Source organism: Leucopleurus acutus (genome assembly GCF_964270905.1).
Source record: "Leucopleurus acutus genome assembly, chromosome: 5".
NCBI classification, from domain to species: Eukaryota; Metazoa; Chordata; class Mammalia; order Artiodactyla; family Delphinidae; genus Leucopleurus; species Leucopleurus acutus.
The window spans coordinates 86,515,512-86,529,339 of record NC_139147.1 but is presented as its reverse complement, the minus strand read 5'-3'; positions in this window follow the sequence as shown (position 1 = coordinate 86,529,339).

The window sequence follows — 13,828 nt, the reverse complement described above, 5'->3', positions numbered from 1 at the left end:
AATGGGGAATGGGGTGACTTTTGAGGGTAGCATTTGCCTGGGAGAGTAACATGAGATGAGACAGGGAAAATTGAAAGGTACCACAACACAAAGATATTTTCTTATAGACAATAGGGACACACTGAATAATTTTAAATGGGGGAGATGAATGGAAAAGGGATCAGTAATGAGGGCCTGAAATAGGGAAAGAGAAAAAAGGCAGAAGATAAGACTTTGTGACTGTTTAAAAGTGGGACCAGGGCTTCCCTGGTGGCGCAGTGGTTGAGAGTCTGCCTGTCGATGCAGGGGACACGGGTTCGTGCCCCGGTCTGGGAAGATCCCACATGCCGCGGAGCGGCTGGGCCCGTGAGCCATGGCCGCTGAGCCTGCACGTCCGGAGCCTGTGCTCTGCAACGGGAGAGGCCACAACAGTGAGAGGCCCGCGTACTGCAAAAAAAAAAAAAAGTGAGACCAACCAAGAGGATGGTCTTCTCATTCTGTGAGAAATATTGGGGACCAGTGGGCTTGGGATGAGAAAAGCTAGCTCCAAAATCCGCCAGCAATATTGTGCCACAAGTAGCAGAGTTTTCAAAATATCCTTAACATTATCTCATCAAAGTGTAAATGTGGTTTTGCTTAGCCTTTCCAACCTTATATATTCTCTCACGTGCTTGACAATCCCACTCTACGTCATCAGAATATATAGCATCGCCTACGGGTACCTGCATGTTTTTGCACATCATTAGAGTGTTATTCTCCCAGGACCATGGTAGACACAGAAAAATAAAGAAAACAGGCAGGAAGTAATATCCTGTGTCTTATGCTATCCCAGCATTTAGTAAAAAAATATTGGTATTGGCTTTCTTTGCTTTCAGTACTGCTCTTCAAAACAATACCAAGATTCTTTCATTTCCTTCTTTGTTATTCTGTGAACGTTTTTCATATTCTTTACAACAAGCTTGAATTTTTTTATAACCAGAAGAAAAATACTTTTTAACAACAATAATATCACCCCCCCAAAAAAAAAATCCTTGGGAGGTAGTAGGGAAACAGCAAACAAAAAACACACCCACCGTATAATCACTATGTAGAAAAAGGTAGGGTAAACATACAAGAAAATGTGTGTTGTCATGACACTGTAACACACCATCCATTTGAGCGCAGTATAAAAACAAGGCTGGTTCAGAGCTGCAGCTTGAACCTCCCATGCTTCTGTACGGAAAAAGCACCACTCCACTGGGCTAACAAACTTGGCTTTTTTATAGTTGAGGCTTTAAGAGACACTGCAGAGAGTTGGCTTACTTTAATTCAACGAGCTATAGCTCCCCACATAATATATGGGTAAGTTTACTCAAAGCACTTTTGATCAGTTGTCAGTCTGTTTCCTAGCCTGCATTTGGCTACATTTCAGGTAGCAAAGGAGAAAGCAGGTATTATCCTAAGGTTTTTGCCCTAGGGGAACTAATTGTTGCCTATTACTTTAGTGAATTGTATGTGAAGTAACTGCTGTTCTTCTACTATGTTCCGTAGTATTATTCACATAAATCTTATGTAAAGCTAGGTCTGTATACAATCTACTCAGTTTCGTCAAAAGTGGGTGATGTCTATATACGTGTACCTAGATAGTTGGAAGTGGTGGTTATGTCATTCATCCCATGTTGAGACATCAGTGAAGGTGTATTGATTCCTTCCTCTTGGAATCTGTTCAGTGTGTCTGCCCACATTCTAAGAATTTTATGTCATCCATTGTTTTTCTTCTCTACACATTGAAGGCTGATCTCTTGGTATTCCTATAGCATTACCTTACTCCAAAGTCTTTTGTGAATGAGTTTCTTAAGTTTCGGTGGGTATTTCTGAAAATACAAACTATTCTACCACCTTTTTCTCATCTTCTTTGAACTCTTTCACTGACGTTCATGTAAGGGTGGCTAATAATGGTAGGACAGAGAGAGTGGAAGAGAGACAGGTGGGGGAGAGAGAGAAAGAGATGGACACATTAACAGTTTTCTCTTATGAACAAGAAAATTGGCCATTTTCCTACTAGCATATGAGGAACCTAAGACTGTCCCTTGTTGTCAAGGCAACAGCTGTTCCTTGGGTAGCCTCAATAGAAAAGAAGCCAGAGCAATCTTTATAGGATCAAGTCTTTTTTATCATCAAATCATAGAAAGGAATCTTGAGAGTCTACCCAGCCTATTCTCCTGCCTTTAGTTAACACCTACGAAAATAATTTGAAACTAATACAGAAAAGTCTTATTTTGAATAATTCTGAAAAGATTACGTAGTTTTACTTGGTAATCATTTGCAGTGTTTTACATTTCACACTAATTGTAAGTTTTTTTTCAATCATTCTAACTTAAATCTTCCATGCTGCAGTTTGAAATCCACTTCCTATTGTTCTAATCTCAGTGGAAATAAACAACTGTATACTTCCTAAGAGAGTCTTGCCTGTACTTAAAAAAATAACAAAAATGTCTGACAAATTCCTCAAAGTGAATAATGCAGTTCTTTTTTTTTTTTTTTTTTTTTTTTTTAGCCATTTGTATTGTAGGTCCCCTCTGATGAAGTCCTACACTCTGCAAGACCATCCCTCATTAGGGAACCCAATCCTATCTTGTTACTTATCTGAAAGGCTGATCAGTGGTGCCCCAAAAGAGCAGGACACCACCCCGTTCTCAGTCTGTCTGCTCAAGGCTTTCAGGTTAACTTAATCTGTAGAATTACATTCATCATACAGTTGTTTTGCACAGATTGGCTGATAGAGCTTTTTCTTCTTGGTTTGAACATAATCATTCATTTCGCACGTGGTACTTTGGCAACTGATTTTTCTCTTCAAGTAGACTACTATCACATTTCCTGGTAGAATCATATTTTCTTGGTTCTTTCTTTCAAGGTGAAGCTCATGCCCTCGCTCCCTCACACTAGCAGTTTTAATGAGCATACTCTCTGTGCCACTGTCCATGTCACGAATGAATATATGCTGAGCGCTAACCACAGGAAGGCATCCTGGAAATATTTTTTTTTAAAGATATCCATATTGGTCAGCAAGGCACAAAACAATTTATCACCTCGAGCCAGAAATATCCTTCTCACTGGATTTCCTGTATCATTTTGGCTTATTACTTTAGTTCTTCAGCCATGGATGACATACTTACTGGTCCTAATTTTCCTTATCTTTAATGTGGAGGGACTGCAAACAGAGACTAATAGTTAGCATTTATTGATCCCTTTCTCTATGTGAGGCACTGTGCTAATCACTTATATCATCTCATTTCAGCTTCCTAACAATCCTAAAAAGTAGATATTTATTGTCATTCCCATTTTACAGAAAAAGAAAGTGACCCTTAGCATGGTCAAGCAACTTTCCCAGGATAACAAGGCTACTGGACAATGGAACAAGATTTTGGCCTGACCTCCCACACTATTAACCACTCTGCCACAGGAGCAGGAAAATGGGTACTCCACTCACATGCTGTGCTCTAAGCATATCAGTTGGTAGACTCTTTCTGGAAGGTAAGAAAAGAATACAGAAAGAATTCTTTAAAAGGTGCACATACTTTTCTCCGGTATTTATTTTATAATATTATGTGCCAGGCACTGCCCTAAGCATTTTTCAAATATTAAAAATAAACCTTTATGGCAACATTATATTGATATTATCTCTATTTTACAAAAGAGAAAATTGAGGCACTTAGAAACTAAACAATTTTCCTGAAGTTTCACAATTCATAAGATGTGAAGCTGGGTTGTGGCTGCTAAATCATATATTAATATATTGACAGGAAAAGACAGTAAATGAAATAATATTATGGTGTATCTAATTTTTATTTAAAAATAGAAATTTATGGGACTTCCCTGGTGGCACAGTGGCTAAGAATCTGCCTGCCAATGCAGGGGACATGGGTTCAAGCCCTGGTCCGGGAAGATCCCACATGCCGCGGAGCAGCTAAGCCCGCGAGCCACAGCTACTGAAGCCCGCGCGCCTAGAGCCCGTGCTCTGCTACAAGAGAAGCCACCGCAATGAGAAGCCCGTGCACCGCAACGAAGAGTAGCCCCTGCTCGCCGCAACTAGAGAAAGCCCGTGTGCAGCAACGAAGACCCAACGCAGCCAAAACTAAATAAATAACTAAATAAATTACAAAAAACAATAGAAATTTATGTATGAACACACAGAAACTAGGAGAATATAACAACAAAATTAAACAGTGATGGGGTTATGGATGGGTGATTTTTTTTCTTGAATATATCTGTATTTTTCTTTTTTATTTACAGTGAAAGTATATTTCTTTTCTAAATAGCAATTCTTCATTTAAAAGTAACCTAAAGAGATTGTAGTAAGATTTCTCTGGGGTCTTTTTGACAGTGGGATGGTGGTTACCTTATATAAGTTTATAGGAACAGCCATGCTTGGAACAAACTTTAACTGGAAATTTATCTCCCTGGCCCATCCTTTATAAATATCAGCTTAGCAAGCAAGGAGGATTACTTGATTTACTTTAATGAAGTTATGTGATCTACTGAACAACCCCAATTTATGAATTTGGAAAACCTCATCCTAGATCCATCAATATGATGTCTTTTTTTTTTTTTTTTTTTGCGGTACGCGGACCTCTCACTGTTGTGGCCCCTCCCGTTATGGAGCACAGGCTCCGGACGCGTAGGCTCAGCGGCCATGGCTCACGGGCCCAGACGCTCCGCGGCATGTGGGATCTTCCCGGACCGGGGCACGAACCCGTGTCCCCTGCATCGGCAGGCGGACTCTCAACCACTGCACCACCAGGGAAGCCCAATATGACTAGTCTTTTAACTCCTCTTGCTACGTCTCTGGGTTATGTTGAAGGTGTTTGTGGTTCTAGAATAGAGTAATGCTTAAGAGCCAGGTTCCAGGGATCAGGCTTTTATAGGTTCCATTCCTAAATCCACCACTTATTTTAGCTGTGTGAACTTGAACTCTCTCGGCTTCACGGGGATACTAACAGCATTAAGCATTAAGTCCTATGGCTTTTGAGAGAATTAATTAAGATAATATATGTAAAACACCACTATGTCAGGTACACAGTAGTTAGTCAGTAAAGGGTAGCTGTTTTATTATTACTGTTTATTATTGCTTAATGTTCATTTTAAAAGTACAGTTGAATTCTCTAGTAAAAGTTACTGTGCACTTTCTTTGGGTATGCTCACCTGAAGAATTTAAATTTTTCTTTCATAAGGAGATGAGGAAAAGGGCATCACTTATGATCTGATCTATTTAAACTTGTTAAACGTCAATATTTTAAATGATCCCTATGGTTTTCTAAGATGAGTTTTCTTTTTCTAAAATTTTATTTATTTATTTATTTGGCTGCATTGGGTCTTTTTGTTGCTGCACGCGGGCTTTCTCTGGTCGCGGCGAGTGGGAGCTACTCTTCGTTGTGGTGCGCAGGCTTCTCATGGCGGTGGCTTCTCTTGTTGCAGAGCACGGGCGCTAGGCACGCAGGCACATGGGCTTAGTTGCCCCGCCTCATGTGGGATCTTCCCGGACCAGGGATGGAACCTGTGTCCCCTGCATTGGCAGGTGTATTCTTATTTTTTTTTTTTTGGCAGGCGGATTCTTAACGACTGTGCCACCAGGGAAGTCCCTAAGATCAGTTTTCATAATCAATGTGATTACTATACCTATATTGATTAATAATGAGTGTATGAACTGTTCAGAATTCGTAGTCAATCTATACTTGTTTTGGCTATGCCACAGACTGTTTGTTTTTGCATATAGAATTTTGCATATAGTCTCAAATTAAGCTGTGGACCCTCATACACCCTAATCCTCATCAGACACCCATGCTATATGGTTTGAATATTGCCAGTTTCCATGGGAAAGGAACATCAGATTAAATTCTGTGTGTTATGGACAAGAAAAATATCAATGAAATAGCTTTATCCTATAGCACTGTATGGCCATTTCCAAGAGAGACTCCTTCCATGTTTCCATGCCAGTGTAGGGAGGAATGAATGAGTGCACACACGTGTATATACACACACACACACACGCACACACTTAAACTTCTTTTTAATAAAATAAATTAAGAGAGTAGTATTTACATCCTTCTAGCACTGTTTCCTCTGAATTCTGAAGAAACAGCTTGGGGAAAACCCTTGCTGTCTTTTGCCAATAGAGTTGTTACACTAAAATCTGAACCGGCTTTTCAGCTGGATTTGGTCATGTGAGTCCAAGCAGAGCTTGTGCTGTTATATGTGTCCCTGCCTCTCTCCACTCCCCCACATTAGTTGAGCCTCACTGCTCTTCCCCATAATCCTCCCAGCCCCACTCTCCAGGTTTGCTGAGGCTCACTGCTCCAACAAGCAATGCACTTCTGACACAATGGGGGACAGCAGGGGCAGTGTGGGGGAAATCAGATAATGCAGACACCAGCTTGACACTCTTGCTTCCCTTTGAGTGCCACATTATAAACTGGCCAAGTGAAACATGAAGGTATTATCCCATCTTATCTGGTGGTTGAAAGGGGTGCAGCCTCCTTAATGGTAAGGTTTTGGGCTTGTTGCCAAAGGATTCTCACTTTCCCTGCTTCCCATGTTCACCCAGAGTGCTCTCTCCTCCCCTCTGTTGGCTGTTTTGACTTGAACATGCTCCCGGATGAGAGAGGATAACCTGTCAGGACCAGGTGTTGTCTCTGCCACACAAGTTTTATGAAGAACGGGTCAATTCCAAAGCCAATTTAGAAATGTGTACAACTGGAGGGAGAGTTTAGGGACTCCAGGATACCTTACAGATAACCTAGATTTCATAGAGTTTCCCACACTCATGCACCTCCCCTGGACTGGCTTGAGTCTTCTCCCAGGGAAACCTGTCATTCTTGGATCACTATCTTCCTATCTCAGAGAAGAGCGTGTAACACACACACACACACACACACACACACACACACACACATACACACACACACATTCTTCAGAGTGAGAATCTACATGAAATGGCTCCAGGGTTGTTTTTTTTCAGCAAGCTTCACAAGTGAATCTGATGCCTAATCTGTACTTTGAGAAAGAATGCCCACAGCATTCCTATAGTCCCATCTAGAGCAAACTCAAGGGCTAACTTTTTAAATTTATGAGCCATTCTGATACAGCAAAACACGCTGAAGCTCAAAGTTCCTCTTATTGCTGACAGTAATCAATAATAAAATGTGTAGCACTACTTTTGAAAAAATGTCCAAAACAGGCGCCTAGTTTTCATTAACTGTTATGAGTAAATGGCTTAATATGCCAACACGAAAAGCACAGCCTTCCGACAGCATAATTAATTCTACAAAGACCAGCACACAGACCATCATCCAGTTGTTGTTTGTGTCACCCTGAAGAAAATTATTTAAGGTATCTGAAGTTTGGTCTCATTATGGGTAAAATGTGTTCTCTATTTATCTCATAAAATTTTCGAAGGATTACAGATAAGTAAAGACCCTTGCTTAACACGCAGTTCGTGGAGAGGAGCCACCAATTCAGGGTGGCTCCCTTCCCTCTCCTGTTTCTGAGCCTTTCTTACAAACACCTAGACTTTGCTTTCCACCACGCCAGAGGCCTTAATTTACCTGTTCGTCCACAATGCTACATGGCCACTCTATTTAAGAGCTCAGGAAAGTAAGGCACACCATCCTCGGAAATCAAAGGCGTGTACAGGTAATATTTCATTAAACCACGTAGAAGCCTGATGTTGAAGGAGGCAAAGATTCTCATCTTCATTTTACAGGCACTTGAATTTTTTGAGGTTGTATGCTTCTAAGAAAACAACCAATCTGTGACCAAGATGTAACTAAGACCCACAATTTCTAATTCCCAGGCTTTGACTCCAACCTCTGAAAATGCTTCAATTCAATGAAGCTAATGGCACTTTGGTCTCCGGCATTAGATCCTGTTATCAATGACTTCCACATGGAAAGATTATTCCAAAATGTGTAATTAACCAAGAAAATGCAAATAAACCAATTTGTACCTGCTATTTAGAGGTAAGACACAGAAATGGCTTAAGTTCATTATTTGAAAACTAACCTTTTCTCCTTCGAATGTAGCTTATGTTCTCCACTTGTTCACATATTTTTCAAAAATTACATTTTCAGTGAAATATTGTAGATCATTTGTGATTCTATTACCAGTGCAGAACCTGAATGGAGAGAGAAATACATGTCATCAGACACAATGGGAAGAAAACCCTTCTTTGAACAACATTTAGCAATTCAAAGTAATAAACATTTTTTAAAATTCTACTGTGTACTAGGCACTGTGCTGAGTGGGGTATGAGACAAGCTCCCAGTCTAGCCCAGTGGGAAACACGGTAACACTTGGCAAATGTTAGTGAATGATTGAACCTAGTGGAATAAGTAAATACTTAACTATACCTTTGGAAAAAGCAGATGGTAATTGTATAATAAAGCAGGTCTATAAGGTTACAGTCTAGAAAGGCTGCATAGAGGAAGAAATATTTAATGTGGACCTGAAGACTATTCCTTTCAAGCGACAGAGACTCAATTCAAAGTGGTTTAAGGGGAAAAAGGAGATTATGGTTTACCACTATTAGAACAAGGGCTGGACCACCTTGACTCCCTTAGTCTCCCAGCTCTCTTATCTGATTCTTTTTGCATGTTGGCCTCATTGTCTCCTACTACATGTGAGCTTTCTCCTTGTCATGGGGAACATGGTCACTGGCAGCTTTGGGCTAAACGTCATTCCAAAGCAATGATTCAGAAGGAAAGGGTGTCCCTTACCTACCTTCAACCTTGGAAGGACTCCAACTGGCCCAGCTGGGGTTACTTGCTCACCCTTGGATCAATCACTGGGGTCACAAGCATGATGATGTATACGGCCTAGGTCGGTGATTGGCAAGACTTTCAGAAATGCATCATTGCAAAGGGAGAGAAGCAGGTTCTCCTAGAAAGAGGAGTTCTGGGTAAACCAGAAGAATTAAATCCATTGAAGTCTAGAAAAACAAATTGGCTACCCCCATGCTAAGATGGAAACTAAAGTCATTCCAAGCAGAGACCTTGAGCAAAAGCAAGAAGAGGGAAAACTCAGTGCGTGTTGAGGGACTGGGTGGTATTGGTGGTACACAGTGGGAAAGAATGGAAGGTTGCTGAGGTCAAATAGTGTGCATATTTGAAGCCCTGTAAAGAAGTTGGTGCTATGTTCTCTAAGCAGAGTATAGTTTTTTAAGGTTTTGAGAGTTACATAGTACATTCTACATTTTAGAAAAATTATCTTATCTCATGGAGGATATGCTGGATAGAAATACTGGAGACAAGGAGATTGGGTAGGGAAGGTATGGTGGGCATGTTGTTTTGTCTGAAAGTATTCATTTCCTCGTGAGAACTTCCTCTCCACTCTGGGCAGTCTTGGTGGGACTGTCAATCAGTGTCCCACAGAACCACAAGGTTGGGTCAATTTTAGTGCTGCATTTCCTGGGATGCACAATTGTTCATGGATAAGCATGTGATTCAAGCAGAGCCAATCTGAGTTCTTTCCTGAGGTTAAGCCATGGATCCTTTCAGTAAACATAGTCTAAAGATGCAGGCTGAGAGTTCCCAACAGCCATCCTGCCATTACACAGAAAGAGTCTGTATAAAATAGAAGCCAACATATGAGAAAAAACAGAGGTGAAAGGGAAAAAAGAGCTCTACAACATTGTGTCAGCCCTGGGTGACAGTGTCCTGAAATTCCCAGTTACATGTGTCAATATCATTCTTCTTTTGTTTGTCTCTTAATTGCATTTATTTCACACTACAACTGCATACAAAAGGTACCTGTCATTTATTAAACAGCTATTACATACTAGGCATGGCACTGGGTACTTTATGTATATTATAATATTAAATCTTTACAATAACCCTGAAAGTAAATATTATGATTCCTCATTTTACAGAGGGAAAAATCATGACCCAAATAAATTAAGTAACTTCAAAAACTTTATTTAAATATTAAGAGTTGGAAATGATATTCTAAAGGTTTGTTCAACTCCAAAGCCTATATTCTTTTTACTTTACCATATCTATGCTACATTGCTCTGTAGCATTAGAGAGCAATATTCTCAATAAGAAATAATAAAGGCGTGAACTGAGGCAATAGCAGCAAGAATAGGAGGAAAAGGCAGATTCAAGAGACATTCAAGAAAGAGAAAAAATAGTTCCTATTGATTTTTTTTTCAAAGAATTTTAAATGTTGAGGAACAGTAAGAAATCTAAGAAGATTCTGGAATCCAGTTAATCTAAGTACATATAGGAGTAAAGGCTGATTGGAAGGGAACAAATCATGTTTCATTTAAAGTGTGTGTTGACTGTGGGTGGAAACATAAACTGGTGCAGCCACTGTGGAAAACAGTATGGCGGTTTCTCAGAAAACTAAAAATAGAACTACCACATGACCGAGCAATTCCACTCCTGGGTATATATCTGAAAAAAAACGAAAACACTAATTCGAAGAGATACATGCACCCCAATGTTCATAGCAGCACTATTCACAATAGTCAAGATACGGAAGCAGCCAAAGTGACCATCAACAGATGAATAGATAAAGAAGATGTGGTATATATATACACAAATGGAATACTATTCTGCCATAAAAGAAGAAATTTTGCCATTTGCAGCAACATGGAAGGACTTGGAGTTATTAAGTGAAATAATCAGACAGAGAAAGACAAATACTATAGGATATCACTTACATGTGAAATCTAAAAAATACAACAAACTAGTGGATATAACAAAAAAGAAGCAGACTCACAGATATAGAGAAAAAACTAGTGGCTACCCATGGGGAGAGGGAAGGGGGGAGGGGAAAAGAGTGGTAGGAGATAAAGAGGTACAAACTATTATGTATAAACTAAGCTACAAGGTTATATTGCACAGCACAGGGAATATAGCCAATATTTTATAATAGCTATAAATGGAGCGTGACCTTTAAATATTGTGAATCACTATATTGTACACCTGTAACATATAATATTGTACATCAACCATAATTCAATTAAACAATACTTTAAAAATAAAATAAAGTGTGTGCTGAATATCCAAGTGGAGCCATCCAGTGAGTTAAGAATATAGTTCTGGTGATCCAATAGATATATAGGCTTGAGACTAGTATATCTATACCAGTGTTTGCCTCTGGAGTGGATAAGACTATTGGCAGATAGCCCATAAAGTGAGAAATAAAAGATAGCAGAAGGTGAACCCTCTAGATTTGAAAAGATCAGCATTTAAAGAGTAGGGCTTTGTTCCTGCTACCTCCCTCTGGAGTGCTCTTCTCCTTTGTGTACCTTGTGTATGTATAGTCATCTGTAGCAACATTACACAATCATAATACCTCTTCGAGGTTTGGTTGGCTCTTCCATTCTTCATCCTCTAATAGAGAGATGTTGTTATGTTCATGAGTTTGTTATATTTTTTAGATTCCACATATAAGTGATATCGTACAGTATTTGTCTTTCTCTGTCTGACTTATTTCTTGGTGGAAGTATATAAGTCAAACATTTGATCATGTATTGTCTAATTTACTCTCCACTGACCATATAACAAAATGATAAGATCATTTCATACTAGAGCTCTTTCACTGTCTCCACTTTTGTTAGGCTGTGGTAAATGCTCTACGTTCAGTTGGTGTGAAGAGACATTAAGTACTTGTTTTTTATGGCAGGTATATCTACTGCTGCTTTTCAAGTGAATAACAAAACCCATTTTCCCATAACTCAAATATCTGTTATGTACTCCTGTTTTAAAGACATTTTTTCTGAAATGTTTCTGCTTTCTGGGAACACTCAAACACAATGTTCCCGGAACACAGGGAACACTCAAAATATTGTTATAAAGTATAAGGTCAATTTGGCATTATCTATTAAGAGACTTCAAGATGTGAGTAACTTTTGATTAAGCAATTCCACTTCTAGGAAGGTATCCTAAAAAACAATCAAAGGCTAATATTACATTTAAAAATGTTCATTGCCACAGCATTTATTATGGTGAAAAAAAACCCCTAATGTTCTTCAATAGGGAAATGGTTCAAAAATTATAGTACAGTGGATTATTGTCCTGTCAGTACAATCACATTTTTAAAGATAATATGATGACACAAGACAAATGTATACAACAAAATGTTAAATAAAAAATTGGGGGCTTCCCTGGTGGCGCAGTGGTTGAGGGTCCGCCTGCCGATGCAGGGGACGCGGGTTCGTGCCCCGGTCCGGGAGGATCCCGCGTGCCGCGGAGCGGCTGGGCCCGTGGGCCATGGCTGCTGAGCCTGCGCGTCCGGAGCCTGTGCTCCGCAACGGGAGAGGCCACAGCGGTGAGAGGCCCGCGTACCGCAAAAAAAAAAAAAAAAAAAAAAATTGGGACACAATTACACATATAACATGAAGCCAATTTTGTGACATGTACACATAAGAAGATTGTAAAGAAATACAAATATTTCATGCTATAAAAATTCAGTTCCTGAATTCAGATAATAAGCTTTCAGACAGTTAGAAATATCCATATATTAGAGTAGCAACTATCTCTAAGTGAGAAATGACATTATTTTCTTCATCTACTTTTGCAGATTATGCACATTTACTAAATTAGAATGCTTTCTTGGGCTTCCCTAGTGGCGCCGTGGTTGAGGGTCTGCCTGCCGATTCAGGGGACACAGGTTCATGCCCCGGTCCGGGAAGATCCCACATACTGCGGAGCGGCTGGGCCTGTAAGCCATGGCTACTGAGCCTGTGCGTCCAGAACCTGTGCTCCACAACAGGAGAGGCCACAACAGTGAGAGGCCCGCGTACAGAAAAAAAAAAAAAAAAAAAAAAAAGATTTCTTTATAGCTAAAAAGTTATTATGATACAAACATTTCTATTTTTACAATAAGAAGAGATTAAAAGCATTTTTCTTCTAACCTCAGCTTTTAGAAGGTCACTGCATCCCTGTGACTCTATATCATTTCAAATCTAAGTTAAGGTACTTTTTCTTCTTTGCTGTCAGGTAGTTAAAGAAATAACCTAAACCAAATATAACTAAGTAAAGTAGCCTACCGATGCCCCAGCCACATGAGTCATCTACAGTCATCTCTCTTCCCAGTCCACACAAGTCTTCCATCCCTAAGAACTGTATATGCTGCCTCCTTAGTGTTCTTCAAACTGTCCACTTGTTTTCATCTCCACCACTACTATGTTCAGTTCACCACCATTTTTCTCCTAGATTATTTCACAGCCTTTTAACTTGTCTGACAAAGTAAAATCCTTCAGAGGCTTCCCATACCCACTGTTCAGGGGATAAAGTCTCAACTCTTTAACACAGTTCAGGACAGCCTCATCTTCTGGTGTCTACTTAATTCTCCAGCCTTATATCTTCTAGCCTCCTTGTCACACTCTATGCCCCGGCACATGCAAACAGTAGCACCAGAATCCCTAGAACATGTCATGTCCTCATTCAACTCTTGGTCTTTGTACATTCTAGTCTCTATGCTCAGAATGTTTTTTCTTTCTCCCTTTCCCATCGTGCTTAACAATAGCTGACATCTGGTTATATCCTCCAGGTCATAGTTGAGATAGTTCTTTCTATCAGGAGGCTTTCCTTGACCTCTTGGTCTGTGTAATATGCCCTTCCACTTGCATCCATGGCATCCTGTTATAAGCACTTTTGCGTATTATGCTATCAGAAAATATGCTACGATAATATGTGGTATGGAATATAGTATAATGTATTTTATTGTAACTGTTTTTTCTTTGTATGTTTGTTAACTTGTTCATAATTGTTTATTTGTTTGTTATTTGGTTCTCCCTGACTAGACTGTAAGCTCCTTGAGAAGTGCTCTACTTATTTACTTCGACAGTCTCAATGCCTAGCACAGT